At 39.1% G+C, this 25,271-nt stretch overlaps 1 pseudogene; it reads right to left on the reverse strand.

Annotated features, from left to right (window-relative positions):
- Positions 1-15,440: 15,440 nt before the first annotated feature.
- On the reverse strand, positions 15,441-17,617 carry LOC144373321 (melanoma inhibitory activity protein 2-like; annotated as a pseudogene).
- Between the last annotated feature and the right edge of the window lie 7,654 nt (positions 17,618-25,271).

The following is a 25,271-nucleotide window of genomic DNA, read 5'->3' on the forward strand; positions in this document are numbered from 1 at the left end:
GTAAAAGGTGGAGGGCAAAAGTGGACCTGATAGTTTCTTCTAGCCTTTTATAAAAGTACTAATCCATATGAAAGCACTTATCCACTATAAATAGACTCATTTTATGTCATTACTGAGTTTTTATTCTCATAGGAATATATTATTTCCATAGTCCAAAGCAGCATCCAGATTTTGTCTGCCTGTAAATTTTTGTTAAGGTACAATGCTTACTGACTGTCTATAGGGGCTCTTCTGGTGCCTAATCATTGGAACTCCTTGGTGATACTAGGAGTCCATTGAGTGCCAATTCTTTTTTTTTTTTTTTTTTAATTTTTTTTTATTGGTTGTTCACAACATTACAAAGCTCTTGACACATCATATTTCATACATTAGATTGAAGTGGGTTATGAACTCCCAATTTTACCCCAAATGCAGATTGCAGAATCACATCGGTTATACATCCACAGTTTTACATAATGCCCAATTAGTAATTGTTGTATTTTGCTACCTTTCCTATCCCATACTATCCCCCCTCCCCTCCCCTCCCTTCTTCTCTCTCTACCCCATCTACTGTAATTCATTACTCTCCTTGTTTATTTTCCCATTCCCCTCACAACCTCTTATATGTAATTTTGTATAGCAATGAGGGTCTCCCTTCATTTCCATGCAATTTCCCTTTTCTCTCCCTTTCCCTCCCATCTCATGACTCTGTTAAATGTTAGTCTTTTCTTACTGCTCTTCCTCCTTGCTCTGTTCATAGTTGCTCTCATTATATCAAAGAAGACATTTGGTATTTGTTTTTTAGGGATAGACTAGCTTCACTAAGCATAATCTGCTCTAGTGCCATCCATTTCCCTGCAAATTCTATGATTTTGTCATTTTTTATTGCTGCATAGTACTCCATTGTGTAAAGATGCCACATTTTTTTTATCCATTCATCTATTGAAGGGCATCTGGGTTGGTTCCACAGTCTAGCTATTGTGAATTGTGCTGCTATGAACATCGATGTGGCAGTATCCCTGTAGTATGCTCTTTTAAGGTCTTCAGGGAATAGTCCGAGAAGGGCAATAGCAGGGTCAAATGGTGGTTCCATTCCCAGCTTTCCCAGGAATCTCCAAACTGCTTTCCAAATTGGCCGCACCAATTTGCAGTCCCACCAGCAATGTACAAGAGTACCCTTTTCTCCACATCCTCGCCAGCATTTGTTGTTGTTTGACTTCATAGTGGCTGCCAATCTTACTGGAGTGAGATGGTATCTTAGGGTGGTTTTGATTTGCATTTCTCTGACTGCTAGAGATGGTGAGCATTTTTTCATGTACTTGTTGATTGATTGTATGTCCTCCTCTGAGAAGTGTCTGTTCAGATCCTTGGCCCATTTGTTGATTGGGTTATTTGTTATCTTATTGTCTAATTTTTTGAGTTCTTTGTATACTCTGGATATTAGGGCTCTATCTGAAGTGTGAGGAGTAAAAATTTGTTCCCAGGATGTAGGCTCCCTATTTACCTCTCTTATTGTTTCTCTTGCTGAGAAAAAACTTTTTAGTTTAAGTAAGTCCCATTTGTTGATTCTTGTTATTAACTCTTGTGCTATGGGTGTTCTATTAAGAAATTTGGAGCCCGACCCCACAATATGTAGATCGGAGCCAACTTTTTCTTCTATCAGACGCAGAGTCTCTGATTTGATATCAAGCTCCTTGATCCATTTAGAGTTAACTTTAGTGCATGGCGAGAGGAAGGGATTCAGTTTCATTTTGTTGCATATGGATTTCCAGTTTTCCCAACACCATTTGTTGAAGATGCTATCCTTCCTCCATTGCATGCTTTTAGCCCCTTTATCAAATATAAGATAGTTGTAACTTTGTGGATTAGTCTCTGTGTCCTCTATTCTATACCATTGGTCCACTCGCCTGTTTTGGTACCAGTACCATGCTGTTTTTGTCACTATTGCTCTGTAATATAGTTTGAAATCTGGTATCGCTATACCGCCTGATTCACACTTCCTGTTTAAAATTGCTTTTGCTATTCTGGGTCTTTTATTTTTCCATATGAATTTCATGATTGCTTTATCTATTTCTACAAGAAATGCCATTGGGATTTTGATTGGCATTGCATTAAACCTATAGAGAACTTTTGGTAATATCGCCATTTTGATAATGTTAGTTCTGCCTATCCATGAACAGGGTATATTTTTCCATCTTCTAAGATCTTCTTCTACTTCTCTTTTTAGGGTTCTGTAGTTTTCATTGTATAAATCTTTCACCTCTTTTGTTAGGTTGATTCCCAAGTATTTTATTTTTTTGGAGGATATTGTGAATGGGGTAGTTTTCCTCATTTCCGTTTCAGAGGTTTTGTCGCTGATATACAGAAATGCCTTTGATTTATGGGTGTTGATTTTATATCCTGCCACTTTGCTGAATTCATTTATTAGTTCTAGTAGTTTCTTTGTAGACCCTTTTGGGTCTTCTAAGTATAGTATCATGTCATCTGCAAATAGTGATAATTTAAGTTCTTCTTTTCCTATTTTTATGCCTTTAATTTCTTTCGTCTGTCTAATTGCTCTGGCCAGTGTTTCGAGAACTATATTGAATAGAAGTGGTGATAGAGGGCATCCCTGTCTTGTTCCAGATTTTAGAGGGAATGCCTTCAACTTTTGTCCATTCAGAATGATGCTAGCCTGAGGCTTAGCATAGATAGCTTTTACAATGTCAAGGTACGTTCCTGTTATCCCTAGTTTTTCAAGTGTTTTGAACATAAAGGGATGCTGTACTTTGTCGAATGCTTTCTCTGCGTCTATTGAGATGATCATATGATTCTTATCTTTAAGTCTATTGATGTGGTGAATAACATTTATTGATTTCCGTATATTGAACCAGCCTTGCATACCAGGGATGAATCCTACTTGATCATGGTGCACAATTTTTTTGATGTGTTTTTGTATTCGATTCGCCAGAATTTTATTGAGGATTTTTGCATCTAGGTTCATCAGAGATATTGGTCTGTAGTTTTCTTTCTTTGAGGAGTCTTTGTCTGGTTTCGGAATCAGGGTGATGTTGGCCTCATAGAATGAATTTGGAAGAGCTCCCTCTTTTTCTATTACCTGAAATAACTTGAAAAGTATTGGTATTAATTCTTCTTTAAAGGTTTTGTAAAACTCTGCTGTATACCCATCCGGTCCTGGGCTTTTCTTGGTAGGTAGTCTTTTGATGGCTTCTTCAATTTCATCCATTGATATTGGTCTGTTCAAATTGTGTGTATCCTCCTGACTCAGTCTGGGCAAATCATATGACTTAAGAAATTTATCGATGTCTTCACTATCTTCTATTTTATTGGAGTATAGGTTTTCAAAATAATTTCTAATTGTCTTCTGTATTTCTGTAGCATCTGTTGTGATATTGCCTTTTTCATCCCGTATGTTAGTAATTTGAGTTCTCTCTCTTCTTCTCTTTGTTAGCATGGCTAAAGGTCTGTCGATCTTATTTATTTTTTCAAAGAACCAACTTTTAGTTTTGTTAATTTTTTCAATAGTTTCTTTTGTTTCAATTTCATTAATTTCCGCTCTGATTTTAATTATTTCTTGCCTTCTGCTACATTTGCTGTTGTTTTGCTCTTCCTTTTCTAGGGCTTTGAGATGAAGTGTGAGCTCATTTATTTGTTGGTTTTTTCTTTTTTTGAGGAATGACCACCAGGCGATGAATTTTCCTCTTAAAACTGCTTTCATTGTGTCCCATAGATTCCGATATGTTGTGTCTGTATTTTCATTTATCTCTAAGAATTTTTTGATTTCCTCCTTTATGTCTTCTGTAACCCATTGATCATTCAGTAACATATTGTTCATTTTCCATGTGATGTAGGATTTTTCCTTCCTTCTTTTATCATTGATTTCCAGTTTCATTCCATTATGATCAGATAAAATGCATGGTATTATCTCCACCGCTTTATATTTACTGAGGGTTGCCCTGTGGCATAATATATGGTCTATTTTTGAGAAGGATCCATGTGCTGCTGAGAAAAATGTATATCCATTTGATGATGGTTGATATATTCTATATATGTCAGTTAAGTCTAGGTTATTGATTGTGGTATTGAGTTCTATAGTTTCCTTGTTCAACTTTTGTTTGGAGGATCTGTCCAATGGTGAGAGAGGTGTGTTGAAGTCACCCATAATTATTGTGTTGTGGTCTATTTGATTCTTGAACTTGAGGAGAATTTGTTTTATGAATGTCGCAGCGCCATTATTTGGTGCATAAATATTGATAATTGTTATGTCTTGTTGGTGAATGGTTCCTTTTAACAGTATATAATGTCCTTCTTTATCCCTTTTGATTAACTTAGTCTTGAAGTCGATTTTATTCGATATGAGGATGGCCACCCCTGCTTGCTTACGAGGACCGTGTGCGTGGTATATTATTTCCCATCCTTTCACCTTCAGCCTGTGTATGTCTTTTCCAATCAGATGTGTCTCCTGGAGGCAGCATATTGTTGGATTTGTTTTTTTAATCCATGATATCAGCCTATGTCGCTTTATTGGAGAGTTTAAGCCATTAACATTCAGAGTTACTATTGATATATGGTTTGTACTTCCATCCATGTTTGATTATTTATCGTTTTTTTTTTTTAAAAAAATTAGTTTGTTTTTCCATGATTATTTTTCCCCCTCGCCCTCTGTCTTTACCGAGGCACTTCCCTCTGATGGTTTTGGTTATTGTTTTTCATTTCTTCCTCGTGTAGTGTTTTGCTCAAAATGCTTTGCAATGCTGGTTTTCTGGCTGCAAATTCTTTTAACTTTTGTTTATCATGAAAGATTTTTATTTCGTTGTCATACCTGAAGCTTAATTTTGCTGGATACAGAATTCTTTGTTGGCATCCATTGTCTTTCAGTGTTTGAAATACATTGTTCCATGACCTTCTTGCTTTCAGTGTCTGTGATGAAAAATCCGTTGTTAACCTTATTGGTTTACCCCTGAATGTAATCTGTCTCCTTTCTCTTGTAGCTTTTAATATTTTCTCTTTGTTCTGTATATTGGATATCTTCATAACAATGTGTCTTGGCGTTGGTCTACTGTGATTTTGTGTACTCGGTGTCCTGTATGCATCTTCAATTTGTATATCTGTTTCCTTTTTTATTTCTGGAAAGTTTTCTTTAATTATTTCATTCAGCAGGTTACTCATTCCCTTGGTTTGAATCTCTGTACCTTCTTCTATCCCGATGACTCGTAAGTTTGGCTTTTTTATGTTATCCCATAACTCTTGGATGTTTTTCTCGTGATTTTTTACCAGCCTTTCTGAGTTGGCTAGACTCTTTTCAAGATGAAATAATTTGTCTTCATTATCTGACGTTCTGGTTTCTACTTGCTCCACTCTGTTAGTGATACTCTCAATTGAGTTTTTAATTTGGTTTATAGTTTCCTTCATTTCCAAGATTATGGTTTGATTCTTTTTTATAATCTCTATCTCCTGATAAAGGTGCTTAACTTCTTCTTTTATCTGTTTGTGTAATACATTCTCAATCTGTTCTTTTGCTGCTTGAATTTGCTGTCTCGTATCCTCTTTAAGGTTCCATTCCATCTGTCTAAGGTGTTCCTTGAGTTCTTTATATGACCATTTTTCTGATGACTCTAGGTCCTCCTGAATATTTAGGCTGTCCTGCATTGTTTGTACTCCTTTTCTTCCTTGCTTTTTGAAGCTGCTCATGTTACTTCTTGTTCTGTTTGACTGCTGAGTTACTGTTTACTCCTATAAATTTATTTGATGCTTGGGAGGAAAGGTATTAGAAGGGAATGGAAAAAGTCACTAAAGAGAATGAGAGTAAGCAGGTAGAATTCAAGGAAGGGGGGATAAGATAATTGAAAAGAAATGAAAAGACAAAAGAAGAAAAAAATAGGAAATAAAAAAAGAAAAAAAAATTTTTTTAAATAATAAAAAAAAATTAAAATTGGAAGAAAAAAAATTTAAAAAAAATTGTAAAAAAAAATTAAAAAAACAAGAAAAATGAAACTGAAAGAAAACCCCAAATCAAAATTAAAAAAACAACATCAACAACAACAATAACGACAACAAAAAACAAGAACAACAACAAAAAAAAAACTAATAAATGCAGTCTTAGAGTTTGATTAACTTCTCTTCCAGTAGGTGGCGCTGTGACCACCAGGCCAAGTTTCTCCTATCAATACTCGGAAACCAATCACTGTGCAGCAGCTCCTCCTCCCAGACTGGGAGAGTCTCCAATCCTGGGTGCCTAGGGCGTCCTCTTGTGTCTAGTCACTTCCCCACTTTTCCTCTAGCCAGGCCCCTCTCACGGGTGCTGCTCACCACAATACTGGGTACACACCAGGTCTGCTGCTCCCGGGAGCCCTGTTGTCATGAATGACTGGGCACACTCTTCCAGTTTGCCATTCCCTCAGACCCTAAGTTTGTAGAGCTTGGGGCTGAGAATCCTCAGCGAATTTAACTGCCCCTCCGGTAGCCACACCCCCGGTAGCTGGTGCAAGAGACCTCAGCTGTCTGCACTGGTGGGAGCGGTAGTCCCGCGCCGGCGGGTCCCGCGCCACCTCTAATTCCCTCAGTCTGGCTACCGTGCTCACGGGAGAGCTGGGAGAGGCCCTTACAGGAGAGCTGAGATTGGCCCTTAAGGTTTCCCCGATGTGTGGAGAGGGAAGGCTAGCGAATTACACACCTGTAGCCGCAGGTTTCAATGAAGTTATCTCCTCCGCCACAGTCTGATGACGTCAGTTGTCTGCCATGGTGGTATCTCTTGCAAATGGCGACAGTTTGTTTCCCTTTGCCGGGTGACCAATGCAACGGGTGGGTCCTTACTGTCTCTCCCAAGCCCCGTTTCAAACCTGTGGCCACTACCTATGAAGGCTCGGTTGGCATTTACCTCCGTAGGATCAGAAGGGCTGACCGGTTGTTTCAGCCGGATGGATTAGTGCTGAGTCACAGCTGTTTGTCTGTGGGAAGCAGGCGAACGGGAGCTTGAATTCAGCCGATCTCTATGATTTATTTATATATCCTGGAGATGAACGCTAAACCTGACGTGCAGGTGCAACAATTTTTCTCCCATTGTAAGTTCTCTTCACATGCTTGATTGTTTTCTTTTCTGTAAAGAATATTTCTAGATGGGAAACTCATTTAACTCTTGAAGCAATTCAATGATAAGTGAAATATGGAAACCAAAATATAAATTACATGTGTGTCATGCTCATTTAAAGAGCCATAATACATTCAAGAGATAAAGGCAGTGATAATTCTATTTAAAATCATGAATGTAGGTTCACAAAATGTAGGCCCTTTAACCAAATCCCAGTGTCAGTAAGTCATAGAGTACAGATAGAAAGCTAGTTTTCCTCTGTTATTTGTGTTTTCCCTGAGGCAATCTGCAGTACCAGGCCCAACAATCTAATAAATTCAGTTTGTTTGAATAGACATAATAAGACATTCTTATTAAAACCCATCAGTCAAGACAATATGATGGTTTAACATTATGTCCTCTTTGCCAGTGTTAGATGTTGATGATTTAAAATGTTGTTGAGCATTCATCACAGATTTTCTAAACACAGAAATGTGGGTGGATAAAGTAGGGGGAGAAGCTCTGCTAATAATTATATAAAACAACAAATTGTTTCATTCAAAAGTTGACAGATGTTGCTGAAGGGTGTTAGAACAATCAGTGAAAGAAGCTCAAAAAACTCAGTGAGAAGTAAGCCTGTATTCTCATTTCAATTGATACATATATATAAATGTATTAATACAAACTGCCATTTGTTTTGCCTGCTTTATTTCCCTTTGTATTTCTTTACTTCAGAAGAAAAGATTAAAGGAGAAAATGCATAAATGTACACAAGAACAGATAAGAGAAGCAAAATCCTTAGACAATGAGCATATGGAAAAGTAAGCAAAAAGGGTCTTCTTTCCTGTACCTTATGCCTAGGAATAATTTTATTGTGCTTCAGAGAAACAGATTTATAACTAGACAGGGCTCTTCTGTAAATTTCTCCACTGATTAACTTTCTAAATGATCACTAAATTTAATAGAGCTCAATCAGGGAGTACTTCAATAATAGTTTAGGCACATGCAGTGCCTTCTAGATAAAAAACATAAGAGCTTAGGAGATAGTTAAAGCACCACTATGTGAATTGGCCAAGATCATTAATTTAGATCACATGGTGAAAACAAAGCTTGTGTCCTGGAGGCACCTGACCTTTGTACAACAGCTGGCAAATAGTTTCCTCCTAAGAGTTGAAAGAATGTTGGGAGTTCATTTTGAAGTGTGAGGTTCCAGATTAGTTGGTATAATGATCTGTTGTTTCAAGAAGATAAAGATGGTCTGCTTCTGCACCCTGGAGGTGGTGCATCAAGAGTTATGTGGGCTCATGATTCTTTACACTCTTTACAAAACGTGTGAGTAATTTGTAAGCTTGTTGAAAACTTATGGAAGTAAATACCATGCCCTACTGTACCTTTTGATTACTAGCACCCTGCAGAGTTGCTACAGGTGTAAGCCCTCCATTATCAGTGTTTCTTCACAAACCACTATCTGTATAAAATGGGTTACTCTGAAAATATAATAATTTGTTGAAACAGGAGCCTTTAGACATGATGTAACAGGCAGTTTAAAAAAAATTTGGAGACATCATCAGTGATAGAGAAGACTTGCAGGCTCCAGGTGTTACCAGACCCAAGTCGAGGCACCTCATCACTGGAAAACCAGTAGTCAAAAGATGTGAATTAGTGGGAAAGAAATCAGGTTTACTGTGCCCTCTTGGGGATCTCAGGGACACAAAGGGTTTTTATAAGGACAGAAAGATGGGACTGTGAGGTACTGAGAGGGAAGGTTTCTCTTAACAGGATTTTTGTCATCCAGGGTGTGTCTCCTTTTCTTCATTTTAGAATGGACCATCACAATGGAGCTTGACTTTCTGGGGCTAGTATCTAAACTTTCTTTAAATAGACAAATTTATTTCTGCATGTCAAAAGTCACAGAAATTTACTTTCTTTGTGTTGATATATAACTAAATACTAAGAAGAGGCATGACACATTTGATTTTATCTGAGGATCACCAGATGTTCTGGGTTTTTTAAAGGTGGTTATTTAATTAGAGTGCCATGTGAGGGACAGATAAGCCTACTAGAGTGCAGGCGGTCATTGTTTGTGGTGATGGTAAGATCATTCTGCTCTTCACTTCTCAGGCTGACTGCTCAGCTAGAACCTTCCATCAAATACTCACTCTCCCTTCTTCTTCCTCCCTTTCTTCTTGTGGGAGAGAGATGCTAGTCTACATAGTAGAAAAACAAAACAAAAAAATTACAGTAAAGATTGTTCTGAGTTTATGAAATGTGTCATTTTGTTATCTTCCATTTGCAAATCACAGAAAATGCAATTAAAACAGGTTTGGACAAACAAGAAGGAATAATATTTTGTATAGCTGAAGTATTCAGGGGAAGAGTGGACTGCAGATCCAGTAACATCTAGGGACTCATCAGGGTACAATTTCCCTTCACTTTCATTTTTGCCTTCTGCCATGTGTCTCATGGTCAGAGAGGCTCTTCCATCATGGAAGCAGATCCAGCCTCACGTCCCTCTGAGTTTAGAGCCAGAAGAACAGAACTTTCCTCAGGGAGTTATCCAGGCCTAGATGTGTTCTAATCTTATCCTGAGTGGAAGTGGAGGGGGCCTGGGTCTTCTGGACTCAGTCCTTCTTAGGCACTTATCTGCAGAAATGGCAGTGCACATAGTGGCAAGGTGACCAGCACGTCCACTGCAGTACTCATGGACATGGGGGAGGCTGTCACTGCCAGCCTGGGAAGCAGCAGGTGAGAGGAGGAGGTGCTGTGTTCAACTGATGGCAGGTTTTCTATATGTCTCCAGGAAACCATTTCAGGGATTTAGACTGATAGCACTGGGGAGAACAGAAACTTGGTGAAGCCTCTTACAGACCTTCAGGTGGAGGAGCAGACCCAGCACAAAACCTATTCCTGCTATGAACTTCACCTTCCATTAGATTTGTGCATGACAGTGCCACTCTTCAAGGCCACTGAGCTTATTTTCTGTGGGCTCTGAGGTCACATGGCCATTCCCCTAAAAACTCCTTTGGTTGGAATTGTGTGGCTGACTCACTACCTTTCTCCTCCTCCATACCCATGATGCATTATGTACAGAGGATTTGCAAATGTGAAAATATGTGCAGACTCCATGGAGAGCAGTGTGAAGGTTCTTTGGAAGAATAAAAATAGAACAACCATATGGCCCAGAAAGACCTCTCTTGTGTACATTTAAAGGAAATGAAATCAGCATGTGGAAGAGATGTCTGTACTCATGGGTTTGCTGCAACACCCTTCACAATAGGAAGGGATACAATCCATCTTAATTTTCTGTGGGTGAATGGATGGATGGATAAGCAAATTGGCGGGTGGCCTGTGGAATATTATTCAACCCAAAAAGGAAAGAGATGCCAGCACTTTCAGTAACTTGAGTGATCCTAGAGAACACTGTGCTGAATTACATAAGCCAGGCACAGAGAAATCTGGCACAACCTCTCTTACATGGACAATCTAAAAATGTAAACTTACAGAGGCTGAGAATAAAGGGTGGTCAACAGGGGTGAGGGTGAAAAATAGGTGTTGGTCAAAGCTACATGGGCACATGTATGCCAGGTGAGTGAGACCTAAAGATCTGCACCCTAAGTTCATGTAGTTAAGAATGTGGTCTTTTGCCCTTTAAAACCTGTTCAGAGGACAGCTCTCTGATTAAGTATTTTTGCATTACAAAACAAAGCTCACAAGGGAGCATGAGGACATGACAGGAGGACTTGTGGCCCCAGGGTGTTCCAGGTGTGTGTAGTGGCCAGCCCACTGAGGTGCCATTAGATAGAAGGAATTATTTGTTTTTCTTGTGCCTCCTACTAAGGAAGGGCTCATGAAGTGGCAGTGAAGGTGGCTTCTCCAGGGGCCAGGAGGCATCTCTTCCACCTGAGCTCCTAAGTGGACTCAGCTGCTAAGGCTGAACCCTTTCCACCTGCCCGAACCCTCCTCACTGCCTGCATCTGTGGGAGATGTGCTGCATGTGCACATAGATCTTTGGCCAAGGGGCAAGGACTGGGAATGTAGCCCTGCCCTGCTCTTCAGTCCACAATGGAATTTGAAGGAGGGTCCCAGGACTGGCTGCTGCCTCCTCTTCTTCTCTGCTTTTCTGCTCTGTTTTACTTGTTTTTATCATAAGTAGATTAGTAACAAATCCCCTGATTTTGGGGTTGGTGTGTGTGTGTGTGTGTGTGTGTGTGTGTGTGTGTGTGTGTGTATGATAGGATGGCCTTAGGCCTGAGCCTAAGCAACTCCATTTTCAAAAACCTGCAGTTTCACCAGGCACACCCACAGATCTCTCCAGTATGGCCTCAAACAATTTCTTTCCCTTACCCTGATAAAAAGAGTGAAGCCTCTGGCAGGCTGTCCTCACCTGATAAGAGGGAAAGGCCGATGTTTCTGACCCCAGGGCAAATGATGTCACTGAGAAATCTGGTGGTAGCTGATAAGAATTGAAAGGGAGGAAAAAAAAAACAAATTTAATATAAGTGATAAAGCAAATGAACTGGGATTCAGCCAGCCAAAAACTGAAATCCCAGTGTCAATGGAGACCATCTGGATGTCTGGACTTTCCCCCTGTCTGGGGGTAACAAGGCTCTTTTTCCTTCCCAGTGAGTTGCTGCTAGACACAGCTAGTGGGGCAGGAGCAATATATCCCTGCTCAGAAATGACAACACCATCCCAGAGCACAGCACCACTGGGGACTTGTGAAGCTATAATGAGGCACCTCTGCCCCTCAGTTGAGGGTGTTTCTAGTGGAAGTGCAGTGGACAGTTTGAACTCCACCCAAATCTATCAGTGATGAGCTTGCATTGAGAAAGCTGGACTTCCTCCTCCATTGGGTGAAAATGGAATGTGCCTCTCACCTCCCAAAGGAGTGGTACCAATTCAACCAATGAAAATAGAGGAAGTTGGTGCCTGCATCTTCATGATGGAGTTTTAACCCTCTGTTTTCTTCTAGAAGTTGCAAGGTTTCTATTCTAATTCCCAAGTTTTGGGTTCATTTAGATTTGACTTTTGTGCAGGGTTATAGACAGGGGTCTAGTTTCATTCTTCTACATATGCACATCCAGTTTTCCCAGCACCATTTATTCATGTGGACACAGAGGAATGGGTATGAGGGCTCACTGAAAGTGGAGTCCTCAGAACATGAGGTCCAGAGACAGCCCAGCCTCTGGAAGCACAGGCTGTAACTATAGCTTCAGGTGGGCACTGTAGAGTGAGCCAGGAAGGATAGAGAGAGCAAACCTGTCACTGAGGGGCTTTCGTAGCTCCTTATCCTGAAGAGCAAATCATGTATGAATTTTTGCAGAAAACCCTTATGTGTATGGTCAATATTATTATGTGCGGAGGTGTCCCGTCCAGCAGGACACATCAACCATGGGCAGCGAACCTGGATGGGGAGGAATGAAGGAACAAGAGACAGGAAAGGTGACAGCAAGACAAAAGTTCTGATCAAGCTGCAAACTTTTATTTTTCACACAGGTGTATTTATATGCTGGGGATGGGGAAGCTCTCTAATCAGCAATTGCTGGATGTGGGTGATAAAACTGCCAGATGCAAGATGTCTGATGATCCTGATAACTGCAGGATGTTCCAGGGAGATAGGTAGCTGCAGGATGCCTCCCAGGCAGGATGTCTCCCAGGGGGCTGTCAGGCTAATCTTTGAAGGAGAATTTCCTTGTAGTTCCCGACACTGAGGCATCACCAAGAATGAATGGGCATGTGAGAACAGAAAAGAATGGAGTCAGACTCCCTACATCACTTCATATACATACACACACACACACACACACACACACACACACACCCTCAAAATATATCATAGAACTCAAAAATAGGAATCTGTTATTTTGGCCTTACATTTAGAAGTGGTTACTAATTTAAGGCACTAGCTATGCAACGAAAAAAGTAATAAATAAATTAAACTTTATTGAAAATTATAGTTTTTGAGCATCAAAGAATGCACTAAAAATGAATTGACAACTCACAGAATGGAAGAAAATATTTGCAAATCATAGATTATAACTCAGAACTGATTGTTACCCCAAATAGAGAAAGAACTGTTACAACTAAACAACAAAGAAAATCCAATAAAAAAGTATCCAAAGACTTGAATATACACTTCTCTAAAGATCATTATGTTTGATAAGTAGTCATCATTTATCATTTATCATTAAGGAATTGCAAATCAAAGTCATAACAAGAGAACACTTTATGAGTAGAAGGATGGCTACAATCAATGACATGGACAATAGCATATGTTCTCAGGGACAAAGATACACTGTGACCTGGTGAAGAAATGTAAAAGATGTGCCTGCTTTCTAGCACAGTCTGGAAACTCCCTCCATATTAAACACAGACTTACTAAATGACCCAGCAATACCACTCCTATGTGTACATCCAAGAGAAATAAAGTTATATGAGTGTTCACAGCAGCATTATTCAAATAGCCAAAAAGTATAAGTGACTAAGTCAACAAACAAAATAGTTTAATAAATAAGGCATATCCATCTAATGGAATGTTGTTCTGCAATAGAAAGGAATGGAATACTGATGACATGCTATGACATGAATGAACCTTGAAAATATTATGCCAACTCAAAGAAGCCAGTCACAAAAAGACAGGGTCTCACTAAGTTGCTTAAGGCACTGATTTTATCCTTGATGAAGGAAGGGTCACTTGGCACTTTGTCCCCCATGCAGACAGCCACACACCTATCCAGGAACAGTTAGAAACATGCTTACTGAAAAGTTCCTGGGAGAAGCCAGGTTTCACAGCATGCTTTGCATGGTCCTCTCCCAAGTTCCTTGATGCCACAATTCCTTTCAACACCTGTTTCTCTACTAGGTCCTCCAGACAGAAGGCAGTATCTTCTGGAATATTCCTTGTCATGCTATGCCATTACCCTGCCCAGAGTTTTCCATTCCTGCCTTCCTCCGGACCTCACCAGAGAGCCACTTTCAAGGTTTCTCAGGGCAAAGCACACTACTCTCAGGGAGCATGCCCTGCAGCCTCAGAAGATGCTCTCCTTAGAGGCATGGGATAATGGAAGAAAGGGGACTCAGGAAAAAGTGCATCATGTAATTTATATCAGAGAATTTTTCTATGGATACATAAAATATATTTATATTTTGAATAGAGGTTTACATGTTCAAAAGGAATTGTCATTTCTTATTTCCAGGAATCTATCACTTTAAAACTCTAACAATAGGAGGCCACATTTGTCATATTTTTGACCTTCATAAAGTTTTATGTTGAAAAAAAAAGCTGCATGTTGTCCTCTAATTCAATATTAATATAGCTAATGCCATAATGACTCATTCAACCAAAAATTTCAGGCAAGGATTTATGAACAGCATGCCATCACCAACCAAGCCCTCCCAAATGAATCCTCAAATGGACATCTCACCAGGCTAAATATCCCGGGATGTGGAACCATCTAAAACACCTATTGAAATTAGGCCACCTGCCATCCTTACTGAAAACCCACCTGTCTGTTTTCTTTTAGACCCACAGCTCCCTCACTGGTACCCCTGAGTTGTTTATTTTCCATTTTACATGTTTGATTCTGTTTAAAATATACATGACATGAAATTTGCTATGTTAACTATTTTTAAAAATATTTTTTAGTTGTAGATAGACATAATACCTTTATTTTTTAATATGTGGTGCTGAGGCTTGAACCGAAGACCTCACATGTTCTAGTGAGTGCTCTATAACTGAGTTACAAACCCAGCCCTCATTTTTTTTAACATACATTCCTTTTACTCAATATGAATACTTTCTAATCCATAGCATATTTGAGGAATATTGATATCCCTGAGTGTATAAATTTAATTCATTTCAACAAAATTCTACCATGCCCATTTCCTCTATTGTAGAAGAGTAGATGCTCACCAAGTGCAAGGAAATATTTCAGGCCTTTGGTAAAACCTCTAGAGAATCAAAGAATCCCTGTAATGAATACAACATTAGAAAATAATTAAGGTCTAATTGTTATTGGTTATATATTTTTGGCTTGTATTTGTTTAATAATGGAGATATTCTCCTTTTCTTTTAGATCATTGTTAGTGGTTATTAAAATATAATCATGAGCTGGGATTGTGGCTCAGTGGCAGAACTCCTGCCTAGCATGTGTGAAGCACTGGGTTTGATTCTCTGTACTACATATAAATAAGTGAATAAAGTAAAGGTCTATCAACAACTAAAAAAATTATAAATAAAACACTTAATCATATACCTATAAGTTTCATTCCCTTGTACTATATTTCTCCACATCAGTCATATCAAAAAGACTATTTCTTTAATTATGACAGTTCAAATATCAAAAGAGGATTCTTCTTAGTCATGGAAATTTTGATTTTTATAATAACAGCCCAATTATTTAGGTAAAGTACATATAAGTATGTACTGTATATATTTTCGTGATGCTCCATGAGTGTTTCCTGGAGGAGGTGGAGGAAGAAAAGGTCCTCTTCTCATGAACGGACTCCTTGGATCCACAGAAAACAATGGACCTCTGATTGGAGGGTAAGATGAGAAAGAAAAGCCAGAGCCAGTTGCTTGGTTTTCAGCAGGGGGAGATGAATCAGGTACATTGGAATCACCTAGATCAACTTTAGTATCATTTCTACTAGATTCCATTTCTGAATATGTAGGCCCATCCATTTTATCCAAAGGTAGCATAGTGGAACTTCTGAGTTCTGCTGATCCAGATGGTCTACCATATTTAGAATAACATCCATCTTGCCTTTGTAGAGGAAGATGTGGATCAGAATATTGTTGGCCTTGTGAAGGGATCATTATCCTGTGGGCCTGTTCCCATGGATGTTCCAGGGGCTGTATGTCAGAAGGTGCTCTCTGAGGATAAGTTGACTTATCACAGTTTGATTCTCTTCTTTCACTGTTAGTTGGATGGTCCAGAGGATTCTCTGGGCCCCTTGAGCCTTTTTCTCCTCCTACTGGCACCAAAGTTGAGGGTATAAGTGTAGCCTTCTTTTCCAAATGAGAAGGTCTTATTTCACATGAAGGTTGACCCAATGGTGAGGGACCATTTGGAGAATTCTTTTTGCCAAAGGCTGTATTTGAAGCATCAAGCACAGAAGGATCTTTTTCTACAAGCTTAAATTATAACTCTATTTCAGTTAATTTTTGTATATTGTGAGCATTTTTTTCTTAAATTATTGAGGTATCTTTCAGCACTCCTAGCTGCCAACCCATTACCATGAGCTTTTATCTCATAGTAAATAATGTGCCCCTGATAAAAACAAATGGTTCTTTCCAATTCTTCTTCAAGATCTTTTGATCGCTTTCTATTGGTCTCCAGCAGTTTAGTTGTATGGCTGATCTTTTCTTCCTCTTTGAAAAGTTTCTCTTATTGCTCTACCTGGTAATTTTTCTCTCCTATTTTCTTTGGAGTTTCATTACATTTTCTTGATATAATTCCATCACGACTTTAAGTTTCTGCTGGAGATTCTGATTCTCACTTTCAAACTGTGTATTTTCTGTTTGCAAATATGCTTGTTCTGTCTTATTATTTCTAATATGTTCTATTTGGTCTTCCTTTGTTTCAATTACTTCAGATAATAAAGTAAAAATTTGATTTCTTTCTCTTTCTAAGATTTTAAAAGAGGCCTTTAACTTCGCATCATAAACCAGTGTCTTCCAACACTTTTTTGGCTGATCTTCTAAGTGAGCACTAATTTCTGATTAACTCTTCAAATCCAATTCCAAGTAACCATCATCTGTTAGGACTTTTTCAAGCATGGGAGCCAAATCTTTTATCTGCAGTAAGTGTTCAGTCAGAGAATTAATGTGATTTTATTTGTCTCCTAGAATTTGTTCTGCATGTACTTTAGAGTGTTCAAATATAATTTTCTGTTTAGTAAGGCCATTCACTTTTCCTTTCCATACTTCAACTTCTTGTAAAAGCTCTTTATGACTTTCCTGAAGTCATTCAAAGCCTCTTTTATTGCTACTGTAATTCTTTCTTTATTCATTTGAAATATTCTCAAGTTTGTTTTAGCTTCAGGTATTTGTGATTTAAGGGATTTTGATTCATCTTCTAGGAACTTAATCCTTTTTGATATATCCATCATCAATTTACCCTGTTGAGAATATTTAGTTTTCTCTTCTTTTAGCTCATTTTCCAGAAAGAGTATTTCATCCTCAAGTTTAGATATGGACCTCTCCAGGATTTTATATATTGCCTCCAAGATTTTTGTTTTTACTGACTCCTTCACCAAAATGATATCCTTTAAAGGTGACTCTAAGCCTTCCTATGCTTTTTAAACAAGGCTAACATTTTCAAGTAATTGACATTTTTCTTGAATTAGTCCAAAAAGTTTTAGAGCAAGTTTTTTTTTATCTTCTCATGTAATGCCTGTTTCTCATAGACTGATAACTTCTCCACAAAAAACAAGAGAACAACAAAAAATCCAATAGCTGTACATATCACCAACTCCCATGGACAGCCATAAGGACTAGAGTGTGTTTCCATGTCTTCAGTCAAGGTAGACCACAACCCTACTTACTTCTTCCAGGACCACCCCCAATTATGGCTGAGAGATAGCTGTTGCCTCTCCATCGTGCTAAGGCTAATTTGGCTATTCCCTCCACAACCATACAATCCCCAGCCACGCCAAAATAGGCTGCGAACACTCAGGCCTTTGGTCAGGAGAAAACCTGCACCAGGCAATGGAGCAGACCATTTTGTACCAGTGAGTGGTGGGGAGGGACTGTGGGCATGGGCATGGGCATCCCTGGTCATGGGATCTCAGGGGCCTAGCACACTTACACTGCCTGTCAGGGAAGTCTTGGTCCCTCCACTATGCTATAAATTCTGAACCAGTGAAGGTTCAAGAGTGTCCAAATCAAGCCAGAGAGAAGTCCTCTCCAGGACACCCACCCATTTATTTGGTTTAGGCCAGGCTAAGGCAGAACTTATTATGTGTCATTCTATATAGTCATAATATCACCCAGTTTGATGTAACTAAAATTCTACAGCTCTGTAAATTTTTTAAAGAGTTAGTACACCATATATTTATATTTATACCACTTGCCCTTTTGTTTTAATTACTCATTCGTTTCCCTCCCCTCCTGTCCCCTCTCTTTATCCTTCCTTCCTTTCTTCTTTTTCCCTTTCCTTTCCTTTCACTGTTGGGGGTTAAACTTCAGGGCCATGTACATGCTGGACAAGCTCTCTACAACTGAGCTACATGTTTAGCCTTGTTGACAATTTCTACAGAAGTCATCTGAATTATTCCATAGAAAAACTCTTGTGTTAGACATTTGAAAAATAACTTGAGAAGAGTTGCAAACATGGGAATAAATCAGTTTTTGATAAGTTGTTTTAAAATAATATATGATATGAAATGTTTCTAAAAATAAATTGAGTTGGTTTTCATTTCATTTTTTGTAGACAACTATTTATTTAAGAGTCTTTGAAATCTTTTTTCAGATGTTCTTTTCACTTCTCACAGGATATAAACACTTCTAAGAAAGCTGTTTATTATAAATATATATCAAAGAGAAGGATAAGATAAGTGAGACCCTGACTCAAACAAAACAAAATAAAATGTTGTGTGGGATTCTCACACAGACAGGAGACACCAGCGTATTCAACAGGAAGCAGTGTTTATTTGTGTGCATCTAGCCTCAGTAGATTCTTATCTGAAGGCTGAACATTTAGTGTAGAAAGTGATCTCTTATATATTCTAGTTAGTTTCCTTTTACATACTAGTCTTTGTCTTCATATGAGGTAATAGACATTCCTGATTGGACATTCTATTTCAATACTACAAAGTAGCAAGAATGTTCAAGATTGATTTCCGGAGGGCTCACAATGATACACATGGCATCATGTTATTTTTCTTTTCTTCTGAGATATCTTTACTATAAAATGTAGATCAGTGGTAAAGCATTCCTAGTGTCTATTCCCAGTACCAAACCAAAGCAAACCAAATAAATGCATATGCACTTAATTTAGGGCAGAGAGTTTAGCAATATAATGAGTTATATGAGCAAAGTTTACTCTAGGTCACTTACAAGAGCAGCTGTGTATCTTTGACTGGTTTAAGGCCTTTTCTAAAGAGCAGATTCTGAAACAAAGAAACAACTTCAAGTGAAGTTAGCCATGAGCAACTCTTTGCCTGCAATCACAAGTGTTCCTAAGTTCCTGCATGTCAGCTGAACACTTTGTAGGCCATTTCCTAGTGGGGAGAAAAGTCTGAAGGGGAGAAAACTTGAATTCTTGGGTGATTCCCTTCTTATTTGGCTATTCTAATCAACTTTATGTCAGTACCTCCAGTATCTAACATGCAGAGAGGTTGAATAGCCTCCAAATCTGGATCTTTGAGAATTGATCCTGGCCCTCACCTCACTCCACATTCCTTGGTTGTTTTCTGAAGCACCTCAATACCCGGGTTTTGGAGGATTTCACTTCCTTCCACCTCTATGGCCTCCCGTTCACTGAAATTCTATACAATTGTATACCTGAAATTGGGAAGGAGTTTCTCCAGGCAGGAGATTCAGCCTTTCTAGCAGGCTCTCTTGACCTTGGACCTACATAAGGCAGTCCCTTTAGGGCTACCCAGTAGATCACATTTGGGCTATTACTTTTGGGGTTGAGTGTTAGCAATTGTTGCCAGAAAGGCATATCTCCCTTGTTCCCAGGATCTCCCTCACTGAGGTAGTACTTACTATTTGATGGAGGATGAAGGCTATCTAGGTGCCCACAACTCACTTTTCTCACCTCCTTTGCCAACTGGTATCAGAATCAGCTTTCTCTCACACAGCCCATTGCCCAAGGCCCCGATGACCCAGGAGGCTTTAGAGGCTAGTTCTGTAGGAGGGGTGAAGCCATTCTGCATTCTGCAAAGAGACACCTCTGTTCTTAGAGGCTGTAGTGATAGGAATCACCTGCATGTTTTCTTCTAGACCATCTTGACAGTGGGGTTGTAAGGGATGCAGTCAGGAATTCCTTTAAATCAGCTGTCAATTATGGCTAGGGATAGACCCAGGTGCCTGTAGTATTGGGCTAGAGAGAAGAAAGCATATTGGTTCCTTCTATACAATTTCAGCACAAGTTTTTCTTTCTCTGGTTGTACCCGATGTAACAATGCACTATATGTGCATTAATATATGTACCTAGGTTAATGATTTGCATCTTATTCCACCATCTTTACTCTCCACATGCTCCCTTTCATCCCTCCCTCTCCTTTTCCTCATCATAGTTCCTCCATTATCCCCCCCCCATTATGGATCAGCATTCAGTTATCAGAGAGAACACTTAGCCTTTGATTTTTGTTGTTGTTTGGAATTGGCTTACTTCACTTAGCATAATATTCTCCAGCTCCATCCATTTACCTACAAATGCCATAATTTTATTCTCTTTTAAAGATGAGTAATATTCCATTGTGTATACATACCACAGTTTCATTATCATTTCATCTATTGAAGGGCATCTATGATGCTTCCACAGCTTAGTCATTGTAAATTGAGCTGCTATAAACATTGGCAGCATTACTAAGCCATAATCCCAGCTCACATTAATAATTTTTAAGTGCAAATAGAATTCAGAAGTGTTCAGTACATTCACTATCACCACCATCTATTGCTAGACTTCATCTTCATAACAGGAACTCTGTACCCATGAAATATTGCCACCCCATTGCCCATCATCCAGTCCCCTGCTTTCTGTTTCTGTGGGTTTGATGTCTCTATATACATCTTCTAAGCAGTATTACATAGTAAGTGTCCTTTTGTGATTGTGTGACTACACTTAACATAATGTGGGATGAATTATATTCCATTGTGTGGATGGACAACATGTTTATCCATTCCTCCATCAATGGATGCTTACATTGCTTCCACTCTTCAGTTTTGGGGAACTCCTACTTGGCATTTCTGGAAGCTTGAGCAGTAGAGGAGGTGGGGAATCTACAGGAAATGAGCTGTGGTTGGGATCTCATGAGTCCATTAATTCCACCTTGATGTAATCTGTAGGCAAGAGGAGACATGAGCTGATCCAGGTGAGGGAACCTGCAATTAGCACAGATGCTACAGGTAATGCCAGAACAACCTCTTGACTCTAAAGAAAGAGGAAATTATGAAACTCAAAGACAGACTTGACAAGAGGGCCTACACCTAAGGAAAGATGAAGTTGTGCCACACAAAGAACACTAAAAAGAAATGAATGTGAGTGAAGGATGAGCAAAGCTCAGGTACATCTTTCTTCCCAACATCACAGGTTGCACTTGCCATCCTTTGTTGATCAGTTGGTAAGAATATGGCTTAGTGTCTACTAGGTTTGAGCACTTCAATTCCAAGATCACTGTTACCTGCTCCATTTAACAGAAGGATACCATTTTACAGACTTTCCTTTTAAGGACTTAGAAGTTCCCTGAGTACAAGATTAAGTCTAATCTTTGCATGTTCCAAGGTGCCTCATGTGTAGTCAGCACTGGGCCTTTCTGCAGTGTCAGACTGAGGGCAGAGGTCAGGCCCAAAAAGCAAAATTTAGGAATCCATCAATTGAAAGAAGATGCAAGTCACTGGTAATATTGGTCATCCATTATTCAGAGGTGGCAATAGCCTCTAACAAACCCCCAGGGCATTTTCATATATCTTTTCAATATAAAGGCCAAACAAAGAAGGCACATTGCCAACAAGTTGGTGCATCCCCACAAGCAAAAGTGTATGACCTTGATTATGAAGTTGCACCCCCTTTCTCCACAGAAAAGCCTTAACTGGTCTTCTCCAGAATCTTTACCATGGCTGATTTTAGGATCTCCAGCAAAAGAGTTCAATGTAGATAAACTATTTTTGTGTCACCTGTTTACTTGGCCACTGGCCAAGAAGATAACAGCACTTCAAGTTCTGGACACCCATTTACAAGTTTTTTACAAACATATCCAATATAGTAGTTTGTAGAAATGTTCAAACAAAGCCTCTGGCCTTGAGCTGGGCTTCACAGAGATGTCTACATTTTTAAGATAAGAGAAATTACTAATTGAGCTCTATAGTAACAGCTGGCAGGGGGAGGAAAGAAAGGGGAGAAGAAGAATCTCTCCACTTTTAAGGTGTTGTTCTTGAAGGGTTAACTTGCCCAAAACACTGAGAGAAAAAGCTGCTTTGATCTGAAGTTCTGTAGACTGCGAACTTCTAAGCCTCTCCCTTTACATGCTGGGTATAAAACTTTGAAACTACCTGAACTCAGGGTTTAGGGAATTGATTGATTACAGAAAAGCTCTGCCCTCTGAACCTGGCTGCAGCCAAATAAAACTGCTTCCTGATATCTTCAGGGCCTCGCTTCATCTATTCCTACAACAATCCAGGCAGTCCTCTCTGTTTTGCTCTTGGAAATGAAACTCTTGTAGATAACTATAATAAGTCATATGCTGGATTATCTCTCACTGACCTTAGAGTTATAGTTAATTCTACCTATAACCAGAGACTGCAAAAAATCCTTGCTACCAACATACCCAACAATGCTTTTTGGAACGTTCCCCTCTGATAATGATAACACCCCATAGAATTAATGTGTTACTGCCGTACCTTCTCTGGGGAAGAACAACATCTATGTGCCTGGGCAAGTGCAGTCCCCTGGAATGTAACTAACGTGCCCAAAAACCATATGGGCTACTTCAATAACTGCTATGCAGAACAAGCCATTACCAATGGGTATGCAGAAAATCAGTATGGCACGATGAATATCACACCAATATTGCTAGCTGCTAAACCCATCAAATGGACAGCAGCTGGCTGGATAAATGGGTCTATATTGAGTCCATACCCTGACCATGGATTTTGACAATTGCCTTGGTAAGGTTATGCATAGTCATAAAATAATTAGCATCCCAAGCACCCTTAATATAATATATATTATATATACATGGATTTGTCTTTGTGCCAAACTATGCTTGTACCCACTATGCACTAGCTTGTGTTATACCACTCTTTGCCAGGCTAATAATCAATGATACTTATGGCATAAATATCACTAAGACATACATCCCTTATGCAGTAAATATATCCTGCTGGCTAACAAATTGTCTAACCCATGCTATGAAAGCTAAATGTCTATTTATTCTCAGAGTGTCCCCAGCAGTCTGGCTTCCAGTGAACCTGTCTGGAGAGTGGAGGAGTCCATGGGACATGGAGATGAAGAATCTTCTAAATGAGATACTACACTGGACAAGGTAGGCAATTAGACTTATCATCACTGGGATTATTGCCCTGATTGCCACCACTGCCGCCACAACCACTGCCGCCGCTTCACAAACTCAGAACATCTAGACTGCTCAGACTATAAACAATTTGTCTACTACCATGGCAGAAGCCTATGCCATTCAAAATGACTAAATATATTGTCTCAAGCCGATATCTTTGTCATTCAGCAAGAACTAGACCTCTACCAGGAAAAACTAGATATTCTGTTTATGTTGCAAAGGCTCACTTGTGACTCTAAATTTTAGAGTATTTGTGTCACCCTATATGCTGTATCTGAAAATGTAACCTTACACTTCTCCAATTTTTTTTAGTATATTAATGATGTTTGGGATGCTATTTTATGACTATGCATAACCTTACCAAGACAATTGTCAAAATCAATGGACAAAGGTGTCTATCTTGAAAACCTTTTTTTGCTTCCATGAATTGACTGAACATTGGAAAAACCTGATAGCCAAATTAACTAATTTTTATAAAGCTATTACCCTGGCCCTACTGTTCACAATAGTGATGATATTTTCTCTTGTTGTGAGATTGTTATGTAACCATGTGAAGACAACACAACGAAAAACAGCAATGCTAACTGAAATCTTTGCAGCAGAGGAAGAGTGGGAAGATGTGGGGAAAAGTGCATGGATTACTACATACATGGCATGTGTTAACAGAGTCTGAGTGGCAAGCCACACCCCTTGTGCTAGGCATGTGAGTTACAGGCCACTCCCCTCATGCTAGGCTTGGCTTGTGAGAGGCACAGCCCCGGGCCATACGTTGCAGTTCCTGTGCTTGCTCCATGGCCCACTTATTGATTGGTTGCTGCAAGGAAAGTTAGCAGACATTGCATTGGGGGCTGCCTGTAATCTGCTTAGCTACTGCCTGAGTATAAATACATGGTAACTGTGCAATACAATGAGACCTGTTTTCTGTTTGGTCTCTGGAGATCTTGATTATTGACTCTGAAGCCACACTCTCCTCGACCCTGTTCTGTGGACCTCCTTGTTGGATGAGGCCACACATAACAAAGAGAGTTAAACATTATTTTCAAAATCACATACTAGTAAATGGCTAGGATAAAACTTGTTTCTTGATCTGTCATCAAAATAGAAAGAGCTACTTCTACTTGAAGCTATCTTGCTAAACTCTTGGTAGTCTCCCTAAAGATTAGGCAGTCTTTGAAAATAGACCTATACAGAGAGTCTGACATAGTAAAAACAAAAATAAAAAATTACAAAAAATTCAAAAAAAAAAGTTGCTGAGGGACCTGCCATTGTCCAGCATTGACTGGAAGCTTAAGGGCATGGAGAAACCATTTCAAAGATGGTTTCAGAGAACAACATCTGCTTTATTGTACAGCAAAAAAATAGCTTTTATAGTGGATATGTGCCAATTTACATATAACAGTCATGATAGACCAGAGATGATACATAACATATCATCTTATGGGAATCCAGACCAAGAGTCTAGAAATTGACATGTAGGCTGAACTTCCACCTACAGAGGAAATACTCCTTGTCAAAGAGGCAACAAAATTGGACTTGCCAATATTGTGACAGCATTGTGTCCCCAAACATGGCATTCTATGTTAGCATTTCCCTGCTGATCAATGAGCAAGACCCCCAGGTAGGTCCAAGATCAGGGCCTGAAACAGTTCCCAACTCTAAATCTTGAACAATCTGAGTTGTTAAGACAATTTTTTGTTCAGCTTCAGGCATACAGTTAATAAGACTTTTGATAGCAAACAAGGTTAACAAGAGAAGTATACCTAATATGTCATATGTTAACAGACTGTAGGGATTAAACCATGAAACTAACTTTTGTCATTGGTCAAGCAAGTGTGTATCCTACCCTTAAAAGAAAGTGGAAACCATAGTCATCTTAATTTGAATAGAATTAGTTTTTACAATTTGAGCTGTCAGATTGAAGAGATTTTGATGGAATTGATTATCTCAAGTTCCATGAATATAATTTGACACAATAGTATAA

Source organism: Ictidomys tridecemlineatus, unplaced genomic scaffold (assembly GCF_052094955.1).
Source record: "Ictidomys tridecemlineatus isolate mIctTri1 unplaced genomic scaffold, mIctTri1.hap1 Scaffold_354, whole genome shotgun sequence".
Taxonomy (NCBI): domain Eukaryota; kingdom Metazoa; phylum Chordata; class Mammalia; order Rodentia; family Sciuridae; genus Ictidomys; species Ictidomys tridecemlineatus.